Source organism: Schistocerca gregaria, chromosome 3, assembly GCF_023897955.1.
Source record: "Schistocerca gregaria isolate iqSchGreg1 chromosome 3, iqSchGreg1.2, whole genome shotgun sequence".
Lineage (NCBI taxonomy): Eukaryota > Metazoa > Arthropoda > Insecta > Orthoptera > Acrididae > Schistocerca > Schistocerca gregaria.
The window spans coordinates 899,458,933-899,484,662 of record NC_064922.1 but is presented as its reverse complement, the minus strand read 5'-3'; the positions used below and the strand labels follow the sequence as shown (position 1 = coordinate 899,484,662).

General features: G+C 41.0%; 1 protein-coding gene across 1 annotated transcript in view; it reads right to left on the bottom strand.

The window, feature by feature from the left end:
* Nucleotides 1-3,023, bottom strand: part of LOC126354346 (39S ribosomal protein L22, mitochondrial) — a 38,721-nt gene extending 35,698 nt beyond the window's left edge. The window contains exon 1 of the mRNA XM_050003921.1: nt 2,823-3,023. The gene's annotated coding sequence lies outside the window, so the exon portion shown is untranslated. The remainder of the gene's footprint in view (nt 1-2,822) is intronic.
* Nucleotides 3,024-25,730: the final 22,707 nt, after the last annotated feature.

Genomic DNA, 25,730 nt, shown 5'->3' with positions numbered 1-25,730 from the left:
TACTCCAACTTATTGTTGAGTAGTGTTTGAATGTTTCACACCAGGGTGGATTAAAGGAAGACATCGAAGTAATTCGGAGGTGGGCTGCTAGATTTGTTACCGATAGGTTCAGCGAACATGCAAGTATTACAGAGACACTTCAGGAACTCAAATGGGAGACACTGGAGGGAAGGTGAGGGTCTTTTCAAGAAGCACTACTGAGAAAACTTAGAGAACCAGCATTTGATGCTGACTGCAGAATGATTCTACTACTGCCAATGCACATTTTGTGTAAGGACTAAGAAGATAAAATTAGAGAGATTAAGGATTATATGGAGGCATAGAGACAGCCATTTTCCCCTCGCTCTTTCTGTGAGTGGAAAAGAAAAGGAAATGACCAGTACTGGTTCATCGAACCCTCTGTCACCCACCATACAATGGCTTGCAGAGAATGTTCACTGATGTAGATAAAGGTTGTGGGCTCAGTGACATATGGAAGTTTGGGTCTGTCCTGGAGGCATGTTAACTGGTTAAGGCGACAACTCACAATAAATGGGAAATCCGAGTTCAAGTCCTGGTCCGGCACAAAGTTTCATTTCTCACAAATAGCTGACACCAATTTGGATTCACAAAATTCAAATCAATTTAATAGCCATTACAGCCTACTTCTTAACTGCTCCACAAAGGGGAAAAATAATTACCCAAATCTTTGAAACTTCCTGGCAGATTAGAAGAACATGCTAGTAAGTTTCAAATTGGCACACACACTGCTGCAGAGTGGAAATTCATTCTGGAAACAACCCCAGAGTGTGGCTACACCATGTCTCAGAGGTATCCTTTCTTCCACGATTGCTCATCTTGCAAGATACACTGCAGAACTTCTGTGAAGTCTGGAAGGTTGGAGGTGAGGTACTGGCAGAACTAAGGCTGTGAGGAGTGGTCACGAGCTGTGATTGTGTAGCTCAGTCGGCAGAGCACTTACTTGGAAAAGACAAATGTCCCACATTCAAGTTCTGGTCCTGCATACAATTTTAATCTGTCAGGAAGTTTCATATCAGTGAACACTCCACTGGAGCTAAATAAGTCCATGTGAGCTCTGATCTATTTTATTTTATTATGATAGTTATTTCTCCCTGTGTATGTGGGACTGAAAGAAAATATGTTGGCATTCGAAGGGAAAAGTTGATCATTAAAATTTCAAACAACCACAAAAAACACCTCTGTGTTAATAATTGCCAACCCATATCAATCACCATATCCACAAGACTTCCTCCCCTACTTCACCACAGTACAAAACAACTGCCTTTCTTTGAACTTTTTCGATATCCTCTGTCAATTCTATCTGATAGGGATACCACAACACACAAACTACCCAGGAGATACTCTTCCATTTTCCTAATTGTAAAGGCACATTTGAAAATGAAGAACAACATTTTTTTGTTCGTTAAAATAAAGAATATAGAAAGGCTACAAAGAACTATGTTTCAGGGCAGAAGACTTCCTGTCTTTCTTTTTATTGGACACAGTTAATATATAGTTATGCTTATCTTACGTCACTGGGTGAAGACGCTGCATAAACTTGATGAAAACTAAAATAGTTTGGAATGAAATCCAAGACACACTTGAATAATTAAAATGGAGAATATTAAAGATGTGTACAAACAAAAATGTGATAAGAAAAAAAATAGATGAAGTGAAAACAAAAGGGACAGAACGAGAATATAAGTTAAATCTGAGGAAATCAACAGCAATGAGATTTGATGAAGAAAATGAAAGATAACACAAACAGATGTAGCAATCAATCAGGGTGTGAGGAGGAAAGGGGCGGGGGGTGGGAGGGAGGAAGAGAATACTTCACAATAGTTGTTACTCTGTCGTTCACATATGTTCCTAAATAAGACACTACTATGCACTTCAAGTTGCCGCTACTCAAGATTCTCCTTGTCCTGATTTTCCTTAGAAATATGAATAAGTTCCTCTGCTCGGTTATAGACAATCTCTCTTTTCGTAATACTTTCTTTATCTAATTCGTTCATTTTCAATGTTTTATTATTGTTATATAGAACTGTAAACTGTGCACCTAAGATTCATAGATAACACAATTACTGTTGGAAAAGTAATATATCTTCACTTCAGAGGAGAAATAATAAGAAATGGCCCAATCTCATAGCCTTACTGTATTAAGATGATAATGCATCTATGGTGACAACATCAGTAAAATATATGTTATCTATCACATATTTAATATATTGTAATTAACAACATTTCAAACGAACCAAAATATGTTCACTGCTTTTATTGACATCATGCGGAACAGAAATTAACTCTTCAATAATCCATGTTGAGAAAAACCTGCAGGTGTTCATCAATGATGCAACATATACATTCCTTTTTTCAATACTGCGGGTTTCAAGGAGTGCACTCTACAGATAATACAGCGAGAGCATTTGTATCTCTTGCACCTACTGCTCCCAGAAACTCAGAAGGGAATTAAAGCACAAACACTAGTCTAATCTTACAAACTATAGATTTTATTATTTATTTTGTAAGTAGGGAAAAGCCTCGTGCAGCCGGACACAATGTTGCATACTTTGTTAAAATTCCATAACGTTAATAACAGGGAAAATAACGAAACAACGAAAATTAAGTACTTGTTTGGGCTGATACGAATAATTCCCGAAATTTTATATCTTACATTTCCCAGTCTGAATCGGTTTACTATTTGTGAAAGTAACATGAGCTTGCGCCCCATCGCATATAATCGAACACAAGAAACAAGTATTTACGAGCACCACATAGACTTATAAACAAGGGACATATTTTGCAGTGATTTTGGAACTTACACTGGGTAGTAATAAATACAGGTGTTGCACTTAACAGAAACTTAAAGAAACATTCCCTAAGAATCAGTAATTCAGAAATGTATCCAGTGAATATAATATTGAGAACCACAAACACAGTATGTCGTCGCTTTACTTCATCAAATAATGCTTCTCCTACTATAGATATACTGATGTAAATATAAACAAACCAAAGATATTCAGTTGGTCTGCCAACAGTAAACACTTTGCTCCCCACAGTACAAACACTACTATCGAACTGCAGCTGTGTACAAATAAATCTACATCCATGCTCTGCAAACCACTGTAAGTGCACGGTATAGTGTATCAGTTATTAGCGGTTCTACCGTTTCATTCCCTGTGAAACGCGGGAAGAATAACTATTTATTTAAACGACCCATTGCGCAAGGGCAATAATGGGCTGCCCCCTACCTCACAAAAAATGAAAAAAACTATAGTGTATTCATGTACTTTTCTTTCAAGAAAACGATTTAAAAGTCAGTGTTACACAGGTTTTTGCCACGGTAAGATCTGAGAATTCTTTACAGCTACTTATAAGTTGTCATTCCTCTTTCAAAATATTGAAAATACACCATAACGGCATAAGCCAGACCTGGGAAAACTACGAAACGCCAAATCGCAGCACATCTGAGCATCGACACCAGAGGGCATTGCTGACCATGGGAACTAGTGATGCTTACTCTACAATCCCTGAAAAGCACTTTCCAAAACTCAAAAGACCCTCTTGGTTTTTCATGCATATCGGTTCTGCACAACTCAAATGCGATATTGACGTTCTATGCCACAAGCCATGACTGTCCAATGAAACTATCCTTACATGCGAATAATAAGACATATATAAGGGTACACAGTATAATCGAACTGCAGGTTTAAGTCATGCCAGATGTATACTTTCCGTGGACCTTCCAGGTGGATGATGGAGATGACACAGATCTAGGAATAGATGTCCTTTGATTCTATGACTTATCCTTTATCTACATTCTCATCTCTTAGTACACTATCAAACCAAGGCATGCATACCCTATTTGCAACTCAATTCTGAGTCAATCATATCTGTACTCACAGAGCAAGCATCTTTATTGGAGCAGCTGGCAGTTTCCGAGCCTGCCCCACAGCGAAATGCACTGACGTCGACGCTCTCCACATAAGAAATGCCAAGATGCAATGTCTGCTCGACATCACTTTGAGGGATTTCTTCACATACTTCAGCTGCTCTCATCTACTTTCACATATAACATAACATTCTCTATTATGGATACCTTGGCCAAGACGACCCTAGCAGCACAGGTTAGTAGCAGCACATCTTACACTCCTGTTACCTAGCACCTCTCTCTCTCTCTCTCCTCTCCCTCCCCCCTGCCCTATAAGTTGGTGAACTAGCTTCAATTTTTTTAAAAATCGCATGTGACACAAGGTAAATACCACTGATAATCCACTTGTGCACCACAAGGCACATTGGCTACAAGCACATTAGTTTCGCCATGCAAAAGAGGTTGGTGAAGAAATGGCTCTGAGCACTATGCGACTTAACTTCTGAGGTGATCAGTCACCTAGAACTTAGAACTAATTAAACCTAACTAACCGAAGGACACCACACACATACATGCCCGAGGCAGGATTCGAACCTGCAACTGTAGCAGTCGCTCGGTTCCAGACTGTAGCGCCTAGAACCGCACGGCCACAACGGCCGGCCGTTGGGGAAGAACTTTTCTGAAATGGAACAATACACTCTTTGGAGAGTAAGTAGTTGGCCCCCACTCATCTTGTACTCGAGAAAGAAGGTTTCTACCAATTTTGCAGCGCCTTAATATTAGTTCCATCATTGACGTTTATCCTGTTCCACATATACAGGACTTTGCACATCTTCTTAATGACGTATAGGTCTTTAGTGTCATTGAATGTCATAAAGCATACTGTCCAGGAGACATGCCCAAAATAGCACTGATCACCCCTTTCAGCCTGTTTGAAACCTGTTTCATTCTTTATGCACTCAAGAATGTGGCCAAACAATGGCAACAGTTCATCAGCTTGGTCTTGTAGAAGCTGTTTTGCTATGCGTATCTGGATAATATTTTAATATTTTGTGTCTTAGTTGGGGATCATCAGTCACACCCCCAGCAAGTTTTATAAGCTTAGAAGGTTAACGGGGTAAAAATCAACCAGAAATGATCTGAATCACGTTGAGATTCAGTGACATTCCTGGGCAATGCAGGAGATGTTGATGTCGTCCAGCTAGCATCCAATTGGATTGATGTCATTCATGACCTACGTAGACCTACAAGATTAAAAAAATGCATCTTTTTTCAGGGAACCATAAACTTTTGTAGATGACACCTACCTAAGCCCACATTTATTCAGGCTCCAGTAACAGATATCTTAGCAGGTAGACAAACATCGGAATGGATGAACAACATGATTAAAGTCTTCAAGAAACTCAATGTTGTATTAGCAAATTACATTATGCTCACGCACACCTTCCCAGATGTGTGCATTCCTATCGCCACAGATGAAAGCAGATGCAAAGAAAGTGGTCTGCATTAGACCAGGAGCTGTTCATGGTATATGAGACTATGAAGTACTTCCAGTGTGACACTGAAAGGCAGAGAAGTCGCCATATATACTGACCACAAACTCCTTGCAGAGATCATCAGTAACCTGGTAGCAGATCTGCCAGCTCACCATTTTCATCACGTGGTTCTCATTAATCAGTATACCACAGACATCACACACATTACAGGAGCAGACATGTGATGGTGGAGTACGTATCCTGGGTTTCAGCATTTACTTCCCAACTGAATTTTGAAGAGTTGGGTTGCTTGCAGCAAGAAGACAGGAAGGTGCAGGACTTCGTGAATGCCATCTTGCAAAATGTTGCTGTAGTTTCGCAACGGCTGTCTGGGGTCACCAGTCCTAGAAATTGTGACATCTCTATGTGTAATCTGTGTCCATTCGTCACAGCTGCTATGCGAAGAGGAATCTTCTCTTCGGCCACACTCTGGTATTACAGCAACAGTACATGTAATTGCAGAACGTTTTGTCTGGCCAGACTTTAAGAGGACTGCCAGGCATGGTTATGCACATGCAGCTTGTGCCAAACAAATAATGTTGGGAATCATAACCAGATCACATTAAAAAAAATTGATGTTCCAGAAGGACGCCCAAGGCACACCCACCTTGACATTATTGGCCCTCTACCATCATCCAAGGGCTTATGATACGTACTGTTGGCTATTGATAGAAGTATGCAGTGAATGAAGGCCATGCACCTTCAAGATATTACTGACAACTCTGTAGCTATTGTTTTTATTAACATGTAGGTCGAGAGGTTTGGTTGCCCATCTTCGATCACAACTGATCAAGGTCGGTAAGTCGAGTCCCAAATGCTTGAAAAACTATGCACCATGCATGGCGTGGCTAAGTTCCATACCACTGCTTACCACTCACAGAGCAATGCCCTTGTAGAACGATGGCTCCGTATGTTCAAGAAAGCACTCATGTGCCATGAGAAGACATGGACTGAAGCATTACCCTGGGTACTACTAGAAATCTGTGCAGTGCATAAAGATGATCTTAAGGCTTTGCTGACAGAAGTACTTTATGGGGAATAGCTCGCCCTCCCAGCCAAGTTCTTCAAACACTAATCAGTCATGCCTTCACGTGAATTACTGGCATGGTCGAAAAGGTTAAACTTCATATTGCTGAATTCGCATGTCCCTACCCCAACCACATTCAACTGCCCGAATATTTAATCACAGTGTACTAGCTAACTCAAATTGACTATGCTCGGAGATGAAACAGCCTGGCCAGCTCTGTAACTACATTACTCAGGCCCACACCATGTCCTGGCCAGGTCCAAGAACACGATGGGCATCGTATTGAACAACAAACAGGGTCAAGTCTGTGTGGACGTTAAACAATGACAGTCTGTGTCAAATGTGGATCTTTCAGGCTTATGTGATTCCATCCTGTTTCTCAATGTGACCCCCTCCCCAATGCAAATGTCACCCACTACGATGAAACCACCACCTCAACTCCGACAGGTGACAGCTCACTGGGAAACCATGTGCAATCGTCAAATGCGACGTTTAGCATCGACGTCTCCCATCATCATGCAGAGCACCTGGCCATTCACCTGCATGATGACACTCTCTCCATGTTCCCTAAGCCTAAAGACGACTCTGACGATGGCGCAACACCACCTGCAACGCTCTCACACTCGTTTCAGGTCTTGGTGAAGATGGACGACACCAACATTGGCGCCAGAATCGAGAGCAATGGACTCTTTAACATCACCGTGCCAGTGTGTATCGTCACAACTGCAACCCTGTACTCTTGCACAGGAAGCCACCTTTACCCACCTGCTTGTCTCTGAGACTGCCTTGTATCCAGATGCATCATACTCTTTTCTGTAGGCTCCACAACTATTGGTCCAACCATGGTCTTCTTAAGGACTGGACATTACATGGTTGGTCACACAAAATTTCATTGCACAGAAACAAACTTCAATGGGACTTCTTCCATCTCCCTACCCCTGTGCTCCACACTTCCATGGCGGGTCTCTATGGCGACCAGCATTGCCTGAGAGAGTAGGTGTAGAAAGTACTTGAGACTCATTGTTTTTTAGATTCTTGTTCCAGTGGCAGTGACACAAGATCTGTTGTTCTGTATTCCCAGTGATTATTTTCTCATTAAAGTGTGCTTATTTGGAAGTGTTGGAGTATTCCTTTTGGCTGTTGATGGCCAGAAAACTGAATATATCCACATGTCTGTCTTCATATGTTTCCTAATTTAGTATGTGGGCGTGACATCCACTAATCGGTATGTGGCAAGTGCGTGACATAATCCACTAATCGATATGTGGCAAGTGCAATGCTTCTTTACCTTTTTATAGTCTTTGATCGTTCTGTTCTCTTTAGCTTACTAATGAGTTTGCATCATGATTTTTGTTTGAGTGTAACAAAATTGAATATTGTCAAACAAATAATTCGTCTGTGTGTTTTACGTGTAGCTGGTAGCGTTCCTACGTAAGTGGTGATCCTACAGAAGACGCTTTGTTCTTGTGGCTACTTTATATGTCGCGATTCACAAGGATATATTCCAGGACATTAAAGACGAGATTGAGACTCTGCAACGCCCGTCTCATGTATTTTGACCACTGAACTCCATGCTACACTCTGAACCAACTAAGAAGAACCTGCTAACATCTGCAGTGGTCATGTCATCCGAAGTTACGGTGAAGGATGCTTCACACAGTCAAGCTGCAATGGTAACTGACATTGAACCCAACCTGAACATCCTACCAGTTCGGGTTCCTCCAAAGGCATCATTACCGCTCTCAAGAGCAACAGACTTTTCTGGCCATCAGCTCTCGCTGTCCTCTCACGTCACGTTTACAATTACAGGCACTGCCATATGTGCCTGTCAAAACATTGGCACCCAACCACAAATCTGTGACGACCTCAAATGATCAGTAGTCTCCATCAACGAATGACGTCTTTGGTATCAGACAGTAACTTACACCCCTTCTCAACATGTCTACAACACTCTCAAAACGGCGCTAATCTCACGTTGCAAAATACTAACGAGTCAAATGCTCAAGCAAATCCTTTACCACGAGAGGTATGGGGAAAAGACACCATCTGAATTCGTTATACATCTGCATGGAATTAATGACATCAGCATTATTTTGGACACACTGCTACGACAGATCTGACGACAACAACTGCTACTACTAGTTCGACTAAGCTTACTTACTCACAAAGGACAGCCATTATGCAAGTTGCTCCAGGTTACTGATAGAGCATACGCTATATTCTACATGCACACCACGGTGGCTGCCAAGACAACCATCTTTCTTACCAAACACAGCTGGTCCGTGCCAGACGATTCTGACAAGTTGATGTTTCGCTGCAATACCACCCCCACCACCCGACGACCATCGAGTATACCAGAGGACCTCCATACTCTCTGCACCACCGTCCAGAAGCTGAATAATCTGTTAGATATACTGCAACTACAAACTATGGCTGCAGGTAGCGCACATACACACCACGCCCTTGCACCCCAGACTTGTACAGATAGTTACGAGCTGCCACAAACAGACATTTTCTGGTTTCACAGAAGGCTATGAAGTAAACAAAACAATGTTTACACCCAAATGCCAGATGCAGACTGGGTTAGGCCGAAGAGATAGTGACGACCACCTCCAGCACCTATCACAAGGACCCGTCAATACCCTATAATACACAACCCACTTAGGGCTACTCCTGCTGCGAACTGCAGTACGACACCAGCACTGTCACCTCCAGCATGACTACACTCTACAACATCACAGAGGCTGTTTGTGAATGACTATTCTTCAGGCTTAGTGCTTTTAATCGATGTGATATCGGACGTCAGCATACTGCCAGTCCCACACTCTCCTGATACCAAGCAAGCCAGTGTTGTTCCTTTAATGGAAGTTAACGATTCTTTCATGTCATGTGTGGTCACAAGACTTTGCGGTTTAAAACAGATTCGTAGATCACTGCAAGTGGACATTCATGTTAACTGACACTGCTCAACGAATTTTGGAGGCAGATTTCCCCGTGCAAGCCAATTTGACTGTGGATTTACAGAAATCTTGCTTGGTACATTCCATCGATATTCTCGCTATTCCCAGTGTAAAAGATCATTTGACAACACTCACCACTCACAGGATAGACATCTTAGGTACTCAAAACGCTTCCAGCCACGTACATTCCTGATGGCAAGCAAGCCAGTATGCTCCATTCAGTGGTAGTCAATGATTCTGTGAAATGCTTGTATGGTCACAAGAGTTTGCTGTTTGACATAAGACTGGTCGATCGCTGCAGATTGACATTCATGTTAGCTGTCATTGCTCAACGAAATTTGGACACAGATTTCCTCGTGCAAGCAGATTTGACCATGGTTTTGCAGAAAGCTTGTTTGTTAGATTTCGTCGATGGTCTCACTATTCCCAGCGTAAAGAGTCTTTTGACAGCACACACAACACTCACGGTAGGCAACTTAAATACTCTTGCACTGGATGACGAAAGAGGTCGGTGGTGGTCCTACTATAGCACCTTGGCATCCAAGCTCCATAGCATTGACGATTATTATGCAACTGTCAAGTGTGAAACTACCAGGTTACAAAAGGAAAATAGTCTGTTGGAAGCTATACTGAAGGCCATAGAAAGCAAACTACAAGCGATCTGCAGAACACTGGAGACGCTTAAGACACCTTCATAGTTTACCCTTGCCTGCCATATAGTGGGTCCTCGGAAACACAGCAGACCATGAAACTATGAGGCATGGCCACACACATAATGGTGCACAGTATTTCTACCATCCCAAGCCCACCTGTTTCCTTATGCATCTTTTGGGTCGTGCAGAGCAACTATATAAGACCAAGGATGGAGTCATATGCCATTCAGACAGTCCATGGTTCTAACCACTCCATCTAGCATGTAAGAAGCATAGCTCAATCCGTCCTTGTAGTGACCAATTCCAGAGAGATAACAAGCATCCAGGATTTCACCAGTGCAACCATTTTTAGTGCGTTAGACTGCCGAAAAGTGTATGATCAGATTGCACTGCCAATCAATGACAGACTTAAAACTGCAGTGATAATTCAATTTGGACTGTTTGGGTTTTTGGTTATCTCTCAGGCTTAAAGAAGCAGCCCAGATGTAGCATTGTGTTTTGCATGGTGTTCTAAAGGCCCTTCCATTTTGCTTCAGTTATCTCGATGGTACACTAACATTTTGCAAAAATGCCCAATTATATGAGCATCTCTTAAAGTCTGCACAACTGAGGTTAATTGATTAAGAAATTGCACTTGACGAGAACAGGTACATTGTCAGCGAACCTGTGGTAACCTACTTTGGCTCTAAAGTGTTGGCACATCATACCCATACATCGAAAGTTAGATACTTTACTTTCTCATCTGCATAAACAACCAGAATTATTAATAACTGCGGCATTTCTTTGGCATGGTTAACTGTTAGCAACACCACCTTCCATAAACTGCTGCAACACAAACACCTTTTCACAAATGAACTGGCAGGCCACAACAGAACCGGTAAATGTTCCCTCCAATGGACACTGGAAATGGAAACCGCTTTCAAGGACTCGCATCTCAGTCTCGCCAACACTATATCACTCGCTGATTCTGAGTTTCTTTCCCCAAAAAGTGCAATCCAGCTAAACACGTTGGATCACTTATGACAAAGATCTTTAGGTGATCTTTGAGAGTTTAAACCGTTTCTACATTTTTGTCGAGGCCTGACATATTACTATTTACACTGATCACAAACCCATCGTGTTAACATTTCGAGAGATCAGTGAAAAATGCTCTCTATGGCACTTCAGACACACTGAATACGTCTGCCAAATTGCAACTGACATCCGTCACATTCATTGTGCCGATAACATCGCAGCCGACTTCTTTTCTAGTATCAGCAGCCTAACACCTGGTTTGAGCTATAACGACATCGCCACTGCTCGGTTTCTGGATCAAAAACTTCAGCTGCTGTTGAATGACTCCTTCACTGGCTTATCTATACCTTCAACTTAAGATGTATCCAGTATCACAGCAAGCATATGGTGAAATGTATTTAGAAACAAACCGAGGCTTACATCGGGCCTCAGTTTCGACAACCATGGTATCATCAAAGAACCAACTTGGTGTTGTTATAAGATAAGAGTTAAGTAAACCAGGTAGAAAGGAGTTTGAAATAAAGGAATCGTTATTAGATTTCTGTGAGGTAGAGCCCGTGATACTGAGAGTTTTGAAAAAGAAATAATATTTGATTTAGAGGAGATGAACATACAACAGCATAAATTCAGAAGTCAAGAATATAATTGTGCTGAATGTATGAGTGACAAATACCCATGTTTGCAGTCAAGAAATAAAGCACAGATCCCAAATGCTGAGTTCATACATTATTCAACACAATTTACATGTAGTACTAAATTAATTCATCATGAATGTATTGGAACTGCAAAAGTTTTGTGTTTTCTTTAGTAATGCTGTGGTTCGATGGCAACAAATAAATGAATCTGTTGCAACTGACAGACTTGTTAAAATGACTCTGAAGGAACTGTGTCCAACTGTATGGTCTTCCACATATGATTTGTAGCTCTCGATTAAGCAGAATTTCTTACAGATTTTGAAGTGCCTATCCAGTATCGTCTTAAACAAGTAAACAAGGAAGAGAAAGCGGAGAGGGAAGTGCTTCTAATTTGATAATATCTATGGTAACTATTGCTTTTGCTCAGCCTTTCATATATCAGAGTTAGATTCTGAAAATGATAACCTCGTTTGCAAACTACTACTGTCTCCTAATACTGAGAATGTATCTCAGCATCTTGAAATTTCAATTAGTCACATTAATATACAATTTTGAATTTGTAGTAGAAGTGAGAGTACAGACGAACTTTGGAGCAGTAATCCACAGTTGACCTCAAAACATATCTAGGAATGAAGAATTTTTTTGATGAGCTTTTTGCAGATCATACAGTTGTGGCTACAAAACCCTGTTTACAGCACTGCTTCGACACATGTTCTAAAAATGTATGTACTTATGTCTGTTCCACATTTCCTCATAAATTACTGTATCGATTTTAAGCAAACTTGGTACACATATTACTTACTATCTGGAAAGAAGCATTGTCCTATCGAAGTGGTGGCGATGGGGGGAGGGGGGACGAGAGACGTGTAGCCCACGATCTGCAAATAGCCAATATTTTAGAATGAGAGCACTTAGTTGCAACGAATTGAATACATAATTTCAAACCCTCAAGAAACGTTTTTTGCTGACACCCCCCTATAAAATCATGATAGGAAAGAAATATATCGCTTTCTACATACTTGCTGTTCATGCAGTAAAACCGACACATCATCCATGATGTTTCGTTTATTACTTCTTTACTATTAACTTTATTCACTACATATGCTGCAGACCGTATTCACATGCATCTCTGAATATGACTGCAAAATTATATCTTTGGGCAAGACATAATTCACGAAATACGATATCATACGAGGCCTATTCAAAAAATTCAGGAACGTATCTAATTTCACGCTGATGGTGTGGTGGAGGGAACCGCGGTTGGCGTCCTTGCAAACGCCAGTGTTTAATGTGTAACTGCTGGAAGTTTCGTTGTTGTGTGTCTGTTAGTTATTGCTGAGTGCTGCATTGAGAAGAATGATTGTCGCACAGTTTGCGAATTTCGAAATGACAGGGCTAGAATAGCAATTCGTCTGCATTAAATTTTGCGTGAAACTCAAGAAAATCCTTATAGAGACTCACCAAATTTTGCAGGATGCCTACAGTGATGGGTGCTTAAGCCATACTCTGTATTACGAATGGTTCACACGGTTTAAAAACGGCCGGACGGAAGTTAAAGACGACCCTCGTTCAGGATGTCCTTCGACGTCTACCGACGATGCTCTTGTCAGGAAAATCAACGAGATTGTGCATTCCTATCGACTACGGACTGTCAGAGGGATTGCAGAAGAATTTGAATTTCAGTTGGATTATGTCTTGCAATCCTGATACAACATCTTGGAAATCATTGTATTGTCATCAAGTTTGTTCCATGGAGAAACAATGATATCGTCTAGATAGACCATGCATTGTTTCGATTTCAGGCCCCATGTCAGCCTGACTAACGAGAGTTGGAATGTTACCTATGGATTTTCCAAACATAGAGGCGTAGAATAATGCTGTAAATGGGCAAATGGGATTCAAAAAGCTGTTGTAAGCCAATCTTCTCGTGCTACTTCTAATTGGTGGTACTCACGTTGTAAATCCTTAGTGATAAAATAGTGCCATTGTTCCAGATTGCCTAATGTTCAGCATGGGGTACACGTTAGTTGTTGTTCACTTGTTTTAGTACCTATCATTGCAAACAACTGAGGATTTCTTTGGCATGATGACAACCGGTGCTGAGCAGGAACTGGCTCTTTCTTCTATAATTCCATCCTGAAGCTGTTGAGCAGTAAATTCCTCCATCATTGGTTGTGTATGATGGGGGACCCTATATGGTTTCTTTTAGATAGGTGGTTTGTTCCCAGTTGGTTTGTTCCCAGTCGGAATTCTGTACTGCACAAGCAGTGTAGCAGACAATGGCCCAGACAGATTAAGTAATAAAAAAAATGGTTCAAATGGTTCTGAGCACTATGGGACTTAACATCTGTTGCCATCAGTCCTCTAGAACTTAGAACTACTTAAACCTGACTAACCTAAGGACACCATACAACACCCCATCATCACGAGGCAGAGAAAATCCCTGATCCCGCCGGGAATCGAACCTGGGAACCCGGGCGCGGGAAGCGAGAACGCTACCGCACGACCACGAGTTGCGGACGATTAAGTAATCCCACATATTCCTCCAATAATGCTGAATGAAATGTGGTTTGACTGTCAAGAGAGCGATGCATGAAGCCTTCAATGACTACCATAGCGGCATATTGTCAAATGGTCTTTCACAAAACCCAAAGAAATTCTGGTCGTATGCCAACACTGTTAGTGGCGCCAAAGTTAGTGTCCAGATACAACTGAAGTTGAGCATAGCAAAGCCTAACTAGAAATGTTCCTTTACGAAGGAGAACTCAGGAGAGGTGCCCTAATTTAATCCTAATACCACTGAAATGTTTTGTTAAGTAAGTATTGGTGTCAGTAGTGTTAAAGATCAGCTGAAATCCTTAAAACCGAACAAATCTCCAGGGCCCAGTGGAATCCCCATCAGATTCTGTACTGAATTTGCGGCTAAGTTAATCCCTCCTCTAACTATAATCTATTTTAGATACCTCAAACAAAAAACCGAGCCCAGTTCTCAGAGAAAGGCACAGCTCACACCTGTCTACAAGAAGACTAGTAGAAGTGATCCACAAAACTACCAGCCAATATCCTTGACATCGATTTGTTGTAGAATCTTAGAAGATATTCTGAGCTAAGACGTAATGAGATGTCTCGAACAGAATGACCTCCTCCATGCCAACAACCAACATGGGTTCCGAAAACATCGATCCTGTGGTGGCCAACTTTCACTTTTCTCACATGACATACTGAAAGCTTTGGATCAAGGCAGTCAGGTAGAGGCAGTATTTGATTCAGTACTGTACCTATGCCGATTGTCAGAAGTAGGGTATCAAGTTTCAAGAGACATCTGTGACTGGATTGAGGACTTTTTTGGCAGGCAGGATGCAGCATGTTATGCTGGATGGAAAGTCATCGTCAGATGTAGAAGCAACTTCGGATGCGAACCAGAAAAGCATGTTGGGATCCTTGCTGTTCATGTTCTATATGAATGACCTTGAAGTTAATATTACTAGTAACCTCAGACTTTTTGCAGATGATGCAGTTACCTATAATGAAGCACTGTATGAAAGATGCTGCATAAATATTCAGTAAGATCTTGACAAGATTTAAAAGTGGCAACCTTCTTTAAATTTTCAGAAATGTAAAATTGTCCACTTTACAACACGAAAAAACGTAGTATCCCATGACTATAAAATCAATGAGCCACCGTTGGAATCGGCGAACTCATACAAATACCTGGGCATAGCACTTTGTGGGATATGAAATGGAATGATCACATAGGTTCAGTTGTGGGTCAAGCAGGTGGTATACTTCGGTTTATTGGAAGAATACTGGGGAACTGCAATCAGTTTGCAAAGGAGACTGTTTACAAACCACTCACGCGACTGTTTCCAGAATGTTGCTCAAGTGTGTGGGACTCATACCAAAAAGGACTAACATGTTAACAGGGGTTATTAAATGCCTACACAGTTGTCTGTTATGTAGAAGTGTGTCACAGAGATATTGAAGAAACTGAACTGGCAGGCTCTTGAAGATAGATGTAAACTATCCCAAGAAAGTCTAGTAACAAAATTTCAAGAACTGACTTTAAAAGATGACTCTAGGAATATACTGCAACCCCACGCATATCGCTCACATAGGGACTGGGCTTGTGAGGATAAAATTAGAATAATTACAGCATGAACAGGTGCATTCAAACAATAATTCTTCCCTTGCTCCATACAATAAAGGAATAGGAATAAATCTTAACAACTGGTACACTGGGATGTACTCTGTGCTATGCACATCACAGTGGTTTGCAGAGTAAGGCGTAAATGTAGAAGTAGATAATCTCTCCATATCTACTCTATCACATCTGTTCAGATGCAACACCTTAGTGCAGATAAATCGACACACTCTCCAAGCTTCATGTATTCTACATCGAAATCCCCATTCATCTCATCTTCCTCTAACACTCCTCAGTTAGCTACCAGTACACCTTTTGATTGCCTGAACTCATCGAAACCAAAATTGTCTACACTTACAGGCACTACCCATCATCTGTCACTTTCTTGCACAAATGACAAACTACATCACATGAAACACTGCGCCTGATCCATTTCTTCATTCTCCAACAAGTGCTCTACTGTACACAAGACCAGCTCCTTTCATCCAAAGCAGCCCTGCTGTACCTTCTGGTATTGCATCCCCAAATCAAGTCTAAAAAACTGCAGTTAAATTGGTTTCCTGATTCTTGGGTGTTCCTCGTGACAGGTCGAGTCCTCCAGCAGTAAAATCGAGATGGAATGATGTCCATTCAGCTCCACTACGCGCTGTTGCAGATTGACTTTGGTATTATGTTTACCTAGGAAGCCCAAGCCAAGAATGGTGTCATAGCTTATGCTTACCATAGGGTGAACTTCCACACACATGCGGAATTTTTTCCTCCCCATTCAGAAATCCAACATTGCTGAACCTATTGAGAGAACGCTATTACGACTCACACCATATAGCCTTCATTAGTCTACAATGTTTAAATTCATGGCACCAAATACGTCCTGGTTAACCATAAATACCCATGATCCTGTATCCAACAAAAACTTCCACAATTTTCCCTTTGCACAGCAGATAGGCAAATGTCTGCCACTGATTTCACACAGGAGTGTCCTGCGGTCAAACTTGCTGGCAGCATTGTCAACGGTCACAACACCTGCTGTCCCATTTAACAGAAGTGCATTAGTGTTACAGTCCACATGCCTTGGCATATTTCTGAATGGAGTGGCTGACCTGTTTGCACCTTTGATACCCGTAGCTTCCTACAAAACTGCTGAATGTACTCCAGAGAGCCACGCTGATAACATATAAACTACTCATTTCTCCCTCGGCCTAGACATTAAGTCAATGTCAGACAAAGCTGCCACATTTGCTACTGCTCGTCCAAGGTTTTGTGGAATTCCATGCGCACTGCTGCGACATCTCAGCTGATAGATCCCTTAACGATCTGATAGCGATATACAAGCCCTTCCTGAAAGTCTGTGGAAGACTGTGCATCCCCCAACTTCTCGATGCACGTTACATATGCTCTAGCGCCCCCTGTTAATTGTAAACGAGCCACATTTAACAACTGCTCGCTACTCCAGTTCCCTAACTTCACAGCAGTACATAAACTATCCAAAAGGGCAAAACGTCAACCCAGATTTACCCGAGAATGAGGTCACTAATAAGGCAGTACGAGTATCAAGGATGGGTGGAGACATGATAGAAATTGGCCGTTCCATTCTTTCTCCCTTTAAATGACCTGTTTTCTCATCCAAAATCTCAGTATCGTCTTGAACATTAGCTACCTCAATCAGCAACTGCTCAGTCGCTCCCTGTGTTTATACTGTTTCACTGAGAGACATTTTTGCATACCATTAGCACACAAACGTACAACAAACCGAGACAGAAAAGAAAGAAAAGGAAAAGAATACAACCTGACAGGCAAAACAAAACTTAATCGCAAATTACTTGGCAACTTGCTCTGATGGCCTCTGTTTCTGCACCCTCTTCATTTCTCCCCTCTAGTGAACCACAACAACAGCCTCCAACAGTTCTTCTGATAACAGGTGTACTGGATTGTTGTTATGGCATGGTATGGACGAACGGTTCACTGATGGAAGTAGGTGGAGGTGTGAAGATGTAAGCAACCAATCTGTTGTTAAAACTCGTTATTAACAATCATACATACAGTGTAGATCACTGCATTTACACCAGACAGACAGTAGATGGCAGGTGGGGATGAACGAGGTGGAGTACAGGATTAGACAGGCGAGCCTAGCAGGACTACCTCAGCAATAAACACGGATCTGCCAGCTGGTGAGTAGCAGTGGGCAAAGCCTTTGCTGAGCTGTTCGGACCTTACAGCTCGGACTGGATCATGGAGGTGGTGGCAAGTGCAAGTAGTCGCAGACTGAGGCAACCAGATAGAGGATGATGCTTCATGGTCTGAAGATGGCAACCACAGTGGCGTCGTTAGAACTGTGACAACTGGTACAGACTGCATGCTGCATTAGGGCCCATCGCTGCCTAAGATGACAGTCTGGTTCTGGGGGTTTAAATATTGCAGATCATTGTCTAGTTTATAGAAGAACCATGTTTCTGTGTCATCTGGAAATCTCTTGGATGGAGGCTGGTGTTTGGGTTCGAGCAGTTATCAAGCAACAGTCGGTCACACCGTAGAAGCTTCCTGTCATCTCAGGTCGTTGGTACCTGAAAACGGGTTAACACAAAAGCAGGAGGCTTCTGCTGACTTATGGAGGCGTCGTCCAGCAGGCAGACCGTGGATGCGACCTAATTTCGGCTCTGGTCTACATTCCACGCCGCTAGAGCCTTTGGCTGATATAATATCTATCTGCAGCCAATAAAATACCCAGCTCCACAAAACGTAAGGACGAGTTAGATATTACTCCTTTGGCCGAAACGAATAAAAACGTGCGAGCATGTTGCCAGAAATCTCCCAGTTGTGTACAGAAAGCTGGAAGTCAATGGTGTCATGTCAGCATGACTATAGCGCCACATAGGCTCAGCTATGCGAGGCAGTAGATGGAGAGAGAAAAGACAGTGTATGTCAATTAGCAAGAAGTTACAGTACACTGTGGTTGTGTTCTTAATTACAACTTGATCCAGAGACAACATGTTGATGACTTCACATGGAGAGGATTCATGTGGAAACTGGTGAAGGACGAAGTGTGAGAAGTGCAGCCCAGGTGTTCCGAAATGTTTACAGTGTTACTTCAAAAGTACGAACCGCATTCTAGACTACAAACATTGCTACCTCAAGACGAGGAGATGGCCAGCCACAGTCAAATACAGCAGTAAATGACCACTAGATTGTGCAACAGCTAAGAAGGAACCCACATCAAAAAGCGGATGGAAATGCAACCGGATTTAACGCATTTGCAAGGAACGCAATCTCATAGTGGCACAGCAATGGCTTGGGAATGCTCTTTCTGTTGTGTTCCATTGACACCCGCACATTTCCGATGGTGCCAGAAGAACAGCGACTGGATCAACGAGTAGTGGGATTGCGTGCCCCTCCCAGATGAGAGAAGACTCAATTTTAGTAGTATTTCTGGACGTACCCTCGCATGACGAGAGCTGGGAACATGTAATACACCCAGGAACATTGTCGAACATGATTGTTTTGTTAGTCCAGGTGTTCTGGTGTGCAGAGGCAAAATGTAACATCGGTGAACTGACCTCCATATCTTTGAAGACATTATACTCACAGATTAGTGTTATTGTGACACCATAGTTCTTCCCCATGTGCGTCTTTTGAGGGCTGCATTTTCCCTGACTTCATATTTATGGGTGACAATGTGCGATCACATCTAACAATACAAGTGAAGGTGCTCTTGGAATGAGTTGATATATGGTGAATGGACTGGCCTGCCCATTCCCCTGACTTAAATCCCATTGACCACCTATTGAATGGATTGGGAAGAAGTATTGCAGCATGACCACATGCACCAACGACCATCCAGCTGTTGGTGACCGCCATGGTGGAGGAATGAAACGTCCTACCACAACAATTCCTTGAGGCCAGCGTGGGAGCACGTTGCAGTGCATACACTGCTATCCTTAGTGATCACACACCCTATTAAGAACTGTGTCCTGACTTATTCATTAAGAAAGGGGCCATCTTAAATTGTGGCGACCTTACTGTAAATGGGCTCTCTGACCATGACATGCAACACCAAACATTAAATTTTGAAAATTGTCAGGGTAAAACATCTATCAGAACTGAGTACAGAAGGCCAACAAAACAGTCAAAAACTGAGAAGTTTAGGAGATTGCTCAAAGAAATTAATTGGATGGATGTTAACAGCATCCAAGACACAAATTGGAAATACAAAACAGTCATTAATAAAGGTAGCACCTTATTTGAAAATTGTTTTCCCCTGAAGGTAACTCAAATTAAGCAGAAGTCTAATAAGTAACCTTGGATCACATAAGGGCTAAAGATATCATGTGAGACAAAAAGGGAACTCTATCTGATATTTAGGGACACCTTTTATACTAGCATTATAGCTCATTACAAAAATTACTGCAAAATATTGAAGAAGGTTATCCACAAATCTCAACACCTGCATTATGAGAACAAGATAAATACATCTAGTAATGAAATAAAAACAATATGGGATATAGTTAAGTCAGAGACAGGTAGGATCAGAAATGAGGAGGAACAAATAGCTCTAAAAATAAATGAAACCCTGGTAACAAATGCATGTTGTGTTGAAAACCATTTAAACAAGTATTTTGTCTCTGTTACTGATAGCATGGGGTTGTCAGGTTCAGTACATAATGCAATAGAATATCTGAGACCAGTGCAAACAAACAATCTCAGTAAAATGGAATGGACACTTAGTTCACCCAAAGAAATAGAATCCATCAGAAAGTCCTTGAAATCAAAGCATTGTACTAGTTATGATAACATATAAACAAAGTTAATAAAAGAGAGTTCATGTTAGCTTAGTCATATCTTAAGTTTTTTGTGTAATGAAGCCAGCCGGAGTGGCCGAGGGATTCTAGGCGCTTCAATCTGGAACTGCGTGACCGCTATGGTCGCAGGTTCGAATCCTGCCTTGGGCATGTATATGTGTGACGTCCTTAGGTTAGTTAGGTTTAGTTAGTTCTACGTTCTAGGGGACTGATGACCTCAGATGTTAAGTCCCATAGTGCTCAGAGCCATTTGAACCATTTTTTTGTGTAATGAATCACTTGTCACAGGAACATTCCCAGACTGGCTTAAATATGCTCAAGTTATACCTCTTCACAAGAAAGGGGACAAAGAAATGCCGCCAAATTACCGACCAATCTCACTTTTGCCAGCTTTTTCAAAAATCTTTGAAAAGGTTATGATCAGGCATCTACTTAACCACCTTAGTGAAAACAAAATACTTTCAAAGTCAGAGGTTGGGTTTCTTAAGGGTTCTGATATTGAGAAATCTATTTACACTTAAATTGAAAATATCCTTAATTCATTAGACAACAAATTAGAGGCAAGTGGCATGTTCTATGACCTGTCAAAGGCTTTTGACTGTGTGAATCATAGCATTCTTTTTAAGTAAATTAAAATATTATGGCATCACTGGTAGTGCTGCAAAGTGGTTTCAGTCATATCTTACTAATAGAAAACAAAGGGTATCATTGTGTAACACTTCAGCAGTAGGCAATCAGACATCATCTGACTGGGAACAAATTACATGTGGTGTTCCCCAAGGTTCCATACTAGGTCAACTACTTTTTCTTGTATATATTAATGACCTGTCATCTGTTACATTACCAAATGCCAAGTCAGTCTTATATGCAGATGATACAAACATTGCAATAAATAGTAAATCAAATATAAATTTACAAAGGGCAGCTAATCAAACTTTTACTGTCATTAATAAGTGGTTCATAGCCAATTCATTAAACTTTGAAAAGACCCACTATATGCAGTTCAGAAATTCCAAGAGATTTCCTTCTAGTGTGTGTATAACACATGTTGACATGGAAATGGGAGAAGTTGAGAATGTAAAATTCTTGGGATTACAACTTGTTAATAAATTCAGTTGGGGGCGACGTACTAACAAACTGCAAAAGCGCAGAAACAAGTCTGCATTTGCAATGCGAATGATGTCAGACATAGGAGAGATAAATACAAGAAACTGGCGTATTATACTTATTTTCACTCCATTATGTCATATGGTATCATATTTTGGGGTAACTCCACAAACCGAGTACAGAAGTGTATAATAAGACTAATGTGTAGTGTAAATTCAAGAACATAATGTAAAAACCTATTCAAAGAATTGGTCATACTAACCACAGCTTCTCAGTATATTTATTCCTTAATTAAGTTTGTTGTAAATAATACATCTCTTTTTCCAACTAACTGCTTAGTACCCAGTATCAATACTAGGAATAAGAACAATATACATAAAGATTTAAAATCACTTACTCTTGCACAGAAAGGAGTCCAGTATTCAGCAACACATATTTTCAATAAGTTACCAGCAACCATTAAGAGTTTATTTTGAGACAAGGCATAATTTAAACATAATTTAAAAGAGTTTTTGGTGGCCAACTCCTTCTATTCCATCCACGAATTTCTCAAGACGTGCAGTAGACCATTTTAATGAAAATTTATTGTAATTTAATTTTTGACAATACTTGGATGTAACAACCAACTACCTACTGTTTGAATGATAGATGTATGGAAAGCAGATGTAAGTCTTAAGTCTGTAAATAGTGGAAGTTTAATCATAAATCTTGTACATAATTTGACTGTTGTTAACTGAGGATCATTGAAATAAACAATTTACTTTAATTTTTGACAATACTTTGTTGTAATAACCAAGTACCTAGCTACTGTGTGAATGATGAATTTAATGAAAGTAGATGTAAGTATTAAACATGTAAATACTAGAAGTTTACTTTTAATTTATGTAAATAATTTTACTGTTTATTGACTGAGGGTCATTAAAATTAATAAAACTCAAGTTTTTCTAATTACATTTTTGTAAAGTGTTTAACTGACATGTTCCACACCCAGAAGGATCCCCTCTTATGTGGAGCTATGTAATAAATAATTAACTTAATCTAATCTAATCTGATCTACTGTAATTATTGTCTTTGTGTAAAAGTATCATTTCTGTTCATATCACTGTATACTTCTTTTATTTATCTTTTTGCCATACTATAGCAGTTTTTTCTATGTCTGCTACAAATTTTATTGAGTTATGTTTCTTGGCACCAACATGCCATACAAAAGTTACGTTGGACCATAGGTTTTACATACTAGTGTATTATTTTAGTTCATGCTGTTACAGGATTTTAAGTGTCTTAAACATGTAAGGCAAATTGTGTGTGTGAGAATTTTCACTGCAACACCATAAATGTGAAAAATTTTATGTCAGGTTATTATTAGGTACTTGGGGTGATACAAGAGAACAAACTTTGAATTGGATGTTCCATGAAGAAATTCGTAATAGGGGCTGATGCTGTTCTGTTAGGATATCGTTGATACCAATCTTTACTGGTACTGGACCAGCTCTGATGGCTACTTGGAGGTAAAATTGCAGCTGCTCATGGAAGTCGTATGGCAACGAAACTTGGTAGATACATTAATGCACAACCGATTTAGACTGGAAAAAATATTAGCTCCAATTCTGACAACCAGCTGCAAATCTGGCGCTGTACAGCATCCTGTAGATGTCTCCAGTGCTCACATTGAACAAATTTCGTAAATGGCAGTTAATAGTAAAATCAACATTAATCCTTTCTCACTTGTTTGACATTTTCTCACATTTAATAAAATGAAACACCTGCAGCCATCCTTTCGATGATATTTATTATACAGCAACCAGTTTAGGTGACTCAATACACCATCTGTATTTAGTCACCAAAACTTGTTGCTATATTATAAAGAACATCGACAGAACTGTTTCATTTTATTACATAAGTGAACAGGCGAAGTCCACAAATCTTCAATCAGAAGAATGGACATATACAAAATTTTCTACCCACATCCCAATTCTAATCCATTACATGAACCAACATTTCTGTTTAAGTCGATCTTCCATTCATAGAGCTGCATTTGCACCTTGTGCCCAAAACTGGAACTAATTTTTTTCAGCATAAATCTTTTCTGCATTAACGCATTAGTATTTCTATTAAGTTTCGTTGCCACACGATAATTACAGCCCTCATTGGACCTCAGTGAGTAGCTGTACTTCAATTGTAACCGCCTGATATGTGGTAGGGTATAAAATACTAACTCTTGTTGCTCATTATACATGCAGTGAATTTTTATGTTAAGTTACTGTCTCAAAGCTTCTGTCAGGGCAGCTGACTGAGTAGTGCTACAGATTGTTTTTCGATTATAATTCTGAGTCGAGAACTCAGACATTTTGAAGGTAACAAAATGAGTTATGGCTGCACATGTACATATAATAAAATATTGATGAGAATAACTAACGTAATGTAAGTATAACATGATTGTCAACTACACTCATGCTCATAAATTAAGGATAACTGCACAGTGTGGTGCCACACAACATGGCACTATACACAACTAGCGCTAGTAGTGTAGGCACGTAGGGAACACACAAGACACAGAACTGTAAGTCCACGGTATTGGCAATGAGTTGAGAAAACCCTCCTGAAACACATGTGCTACAAAACGCCACTGTTTCCTGCACATCTATCCTGACATCAATATGGGATATGATCACCATGCACACATACACAGGCCGCACAATGGGTTCGCATACCATGGATCAGGTTATGGAGCAGCTGCTGGGGTACAGCCTCCCATTCTTGCAACAACGCCTGTCGGAGCTTCTGAAGTGTATTAGGAGTTTGAAGACATGTTGCGATATGTCGACTGAGAGCATCCCAGACGTGCTCGATGGGGTTTAGGTATGGCGAACAGGCAGGCCACTCCCTTCTGTTTCAAGGAACTCCTCCATGATGGCAGCTCGGTGGGGCCATGCACTGTCATCCATCAGGAGTAAGATTGGACCCACTGCACCCCTGAAAAGCCGGACATAATGGTGCAAAATGACGTCCTGACACACCTGACCTGTTGCAGTTCCTCTGTCAAAGACATGCAGGGGTGTTTGTGCACCAATCATAATCCCACCCCACATCATCAAACCACGACCTCCATACAGGTCCCTTTCAAGCACATTAAGGGGTTGGTATCTGGTTCCTGGTTCACTGCAGATAAAAATCCAGAGAGAATCACTGTTCGGACTATACCTGGACTCGACCGTGAACATAACCTGGCACCATTGTTCCAATGACCATGTACTGTGTTCTCGACACCAGTCTTTACAAGCTCACCTGTGACCAGGGGTCAGTGCAACGCTCCTTGCAGATCTCCGGGCTAATAAACCATGTCTGTTCAGTTGTCTGTAGACTGTGTGTTTGGAGACAACTGTTCCAGTGGCTGTGGTAGGTTTCCGAGCAAGGCTTTGTGCAGTACTCTGTGGCCGTCTGTGGGCACTGATAATGAGATATCGGTCTTCTTGTGGTTTTGCACAATGTGGACGTCCAGTACTGTAGAGCCTGGACACGTTTCCTGTGTACTGGAATCGTTGCCATAGTCTTGAGATCACATTCTGTGGCAAACGAGCGCCCGTGATACGACCTGCTGTGTTTGGCCAGCCTCCAGTTGCCCTAGTATTCTACCCCTCATAACGTGATCAACATGTGTTATTTGAGCCATTTTCAACACACAGTCACCATTGGTACATCTGAAACGTCTGTACACTTACTTGATGCACCGTACTCTGACATGTGGACTGCTATCAGTGCAAACGTGCGACGAGTGCAGGTCAAATGCACCGAATGTTCATACCCCAAGGTAATATAAACCAACAAACCGCCCACCAGAGCGTTGTTTCACCATATATCAGCACTAGCCTTAATTTATGAGCATTGGTGTAGATAAAATAATCAAGGAATATAATCTAGTTGACAATCATGTTATACAATACTTTTACATTTTAGTTTTTATTCCTATGACATTTCTGTTTGGCTCGGATGGTTT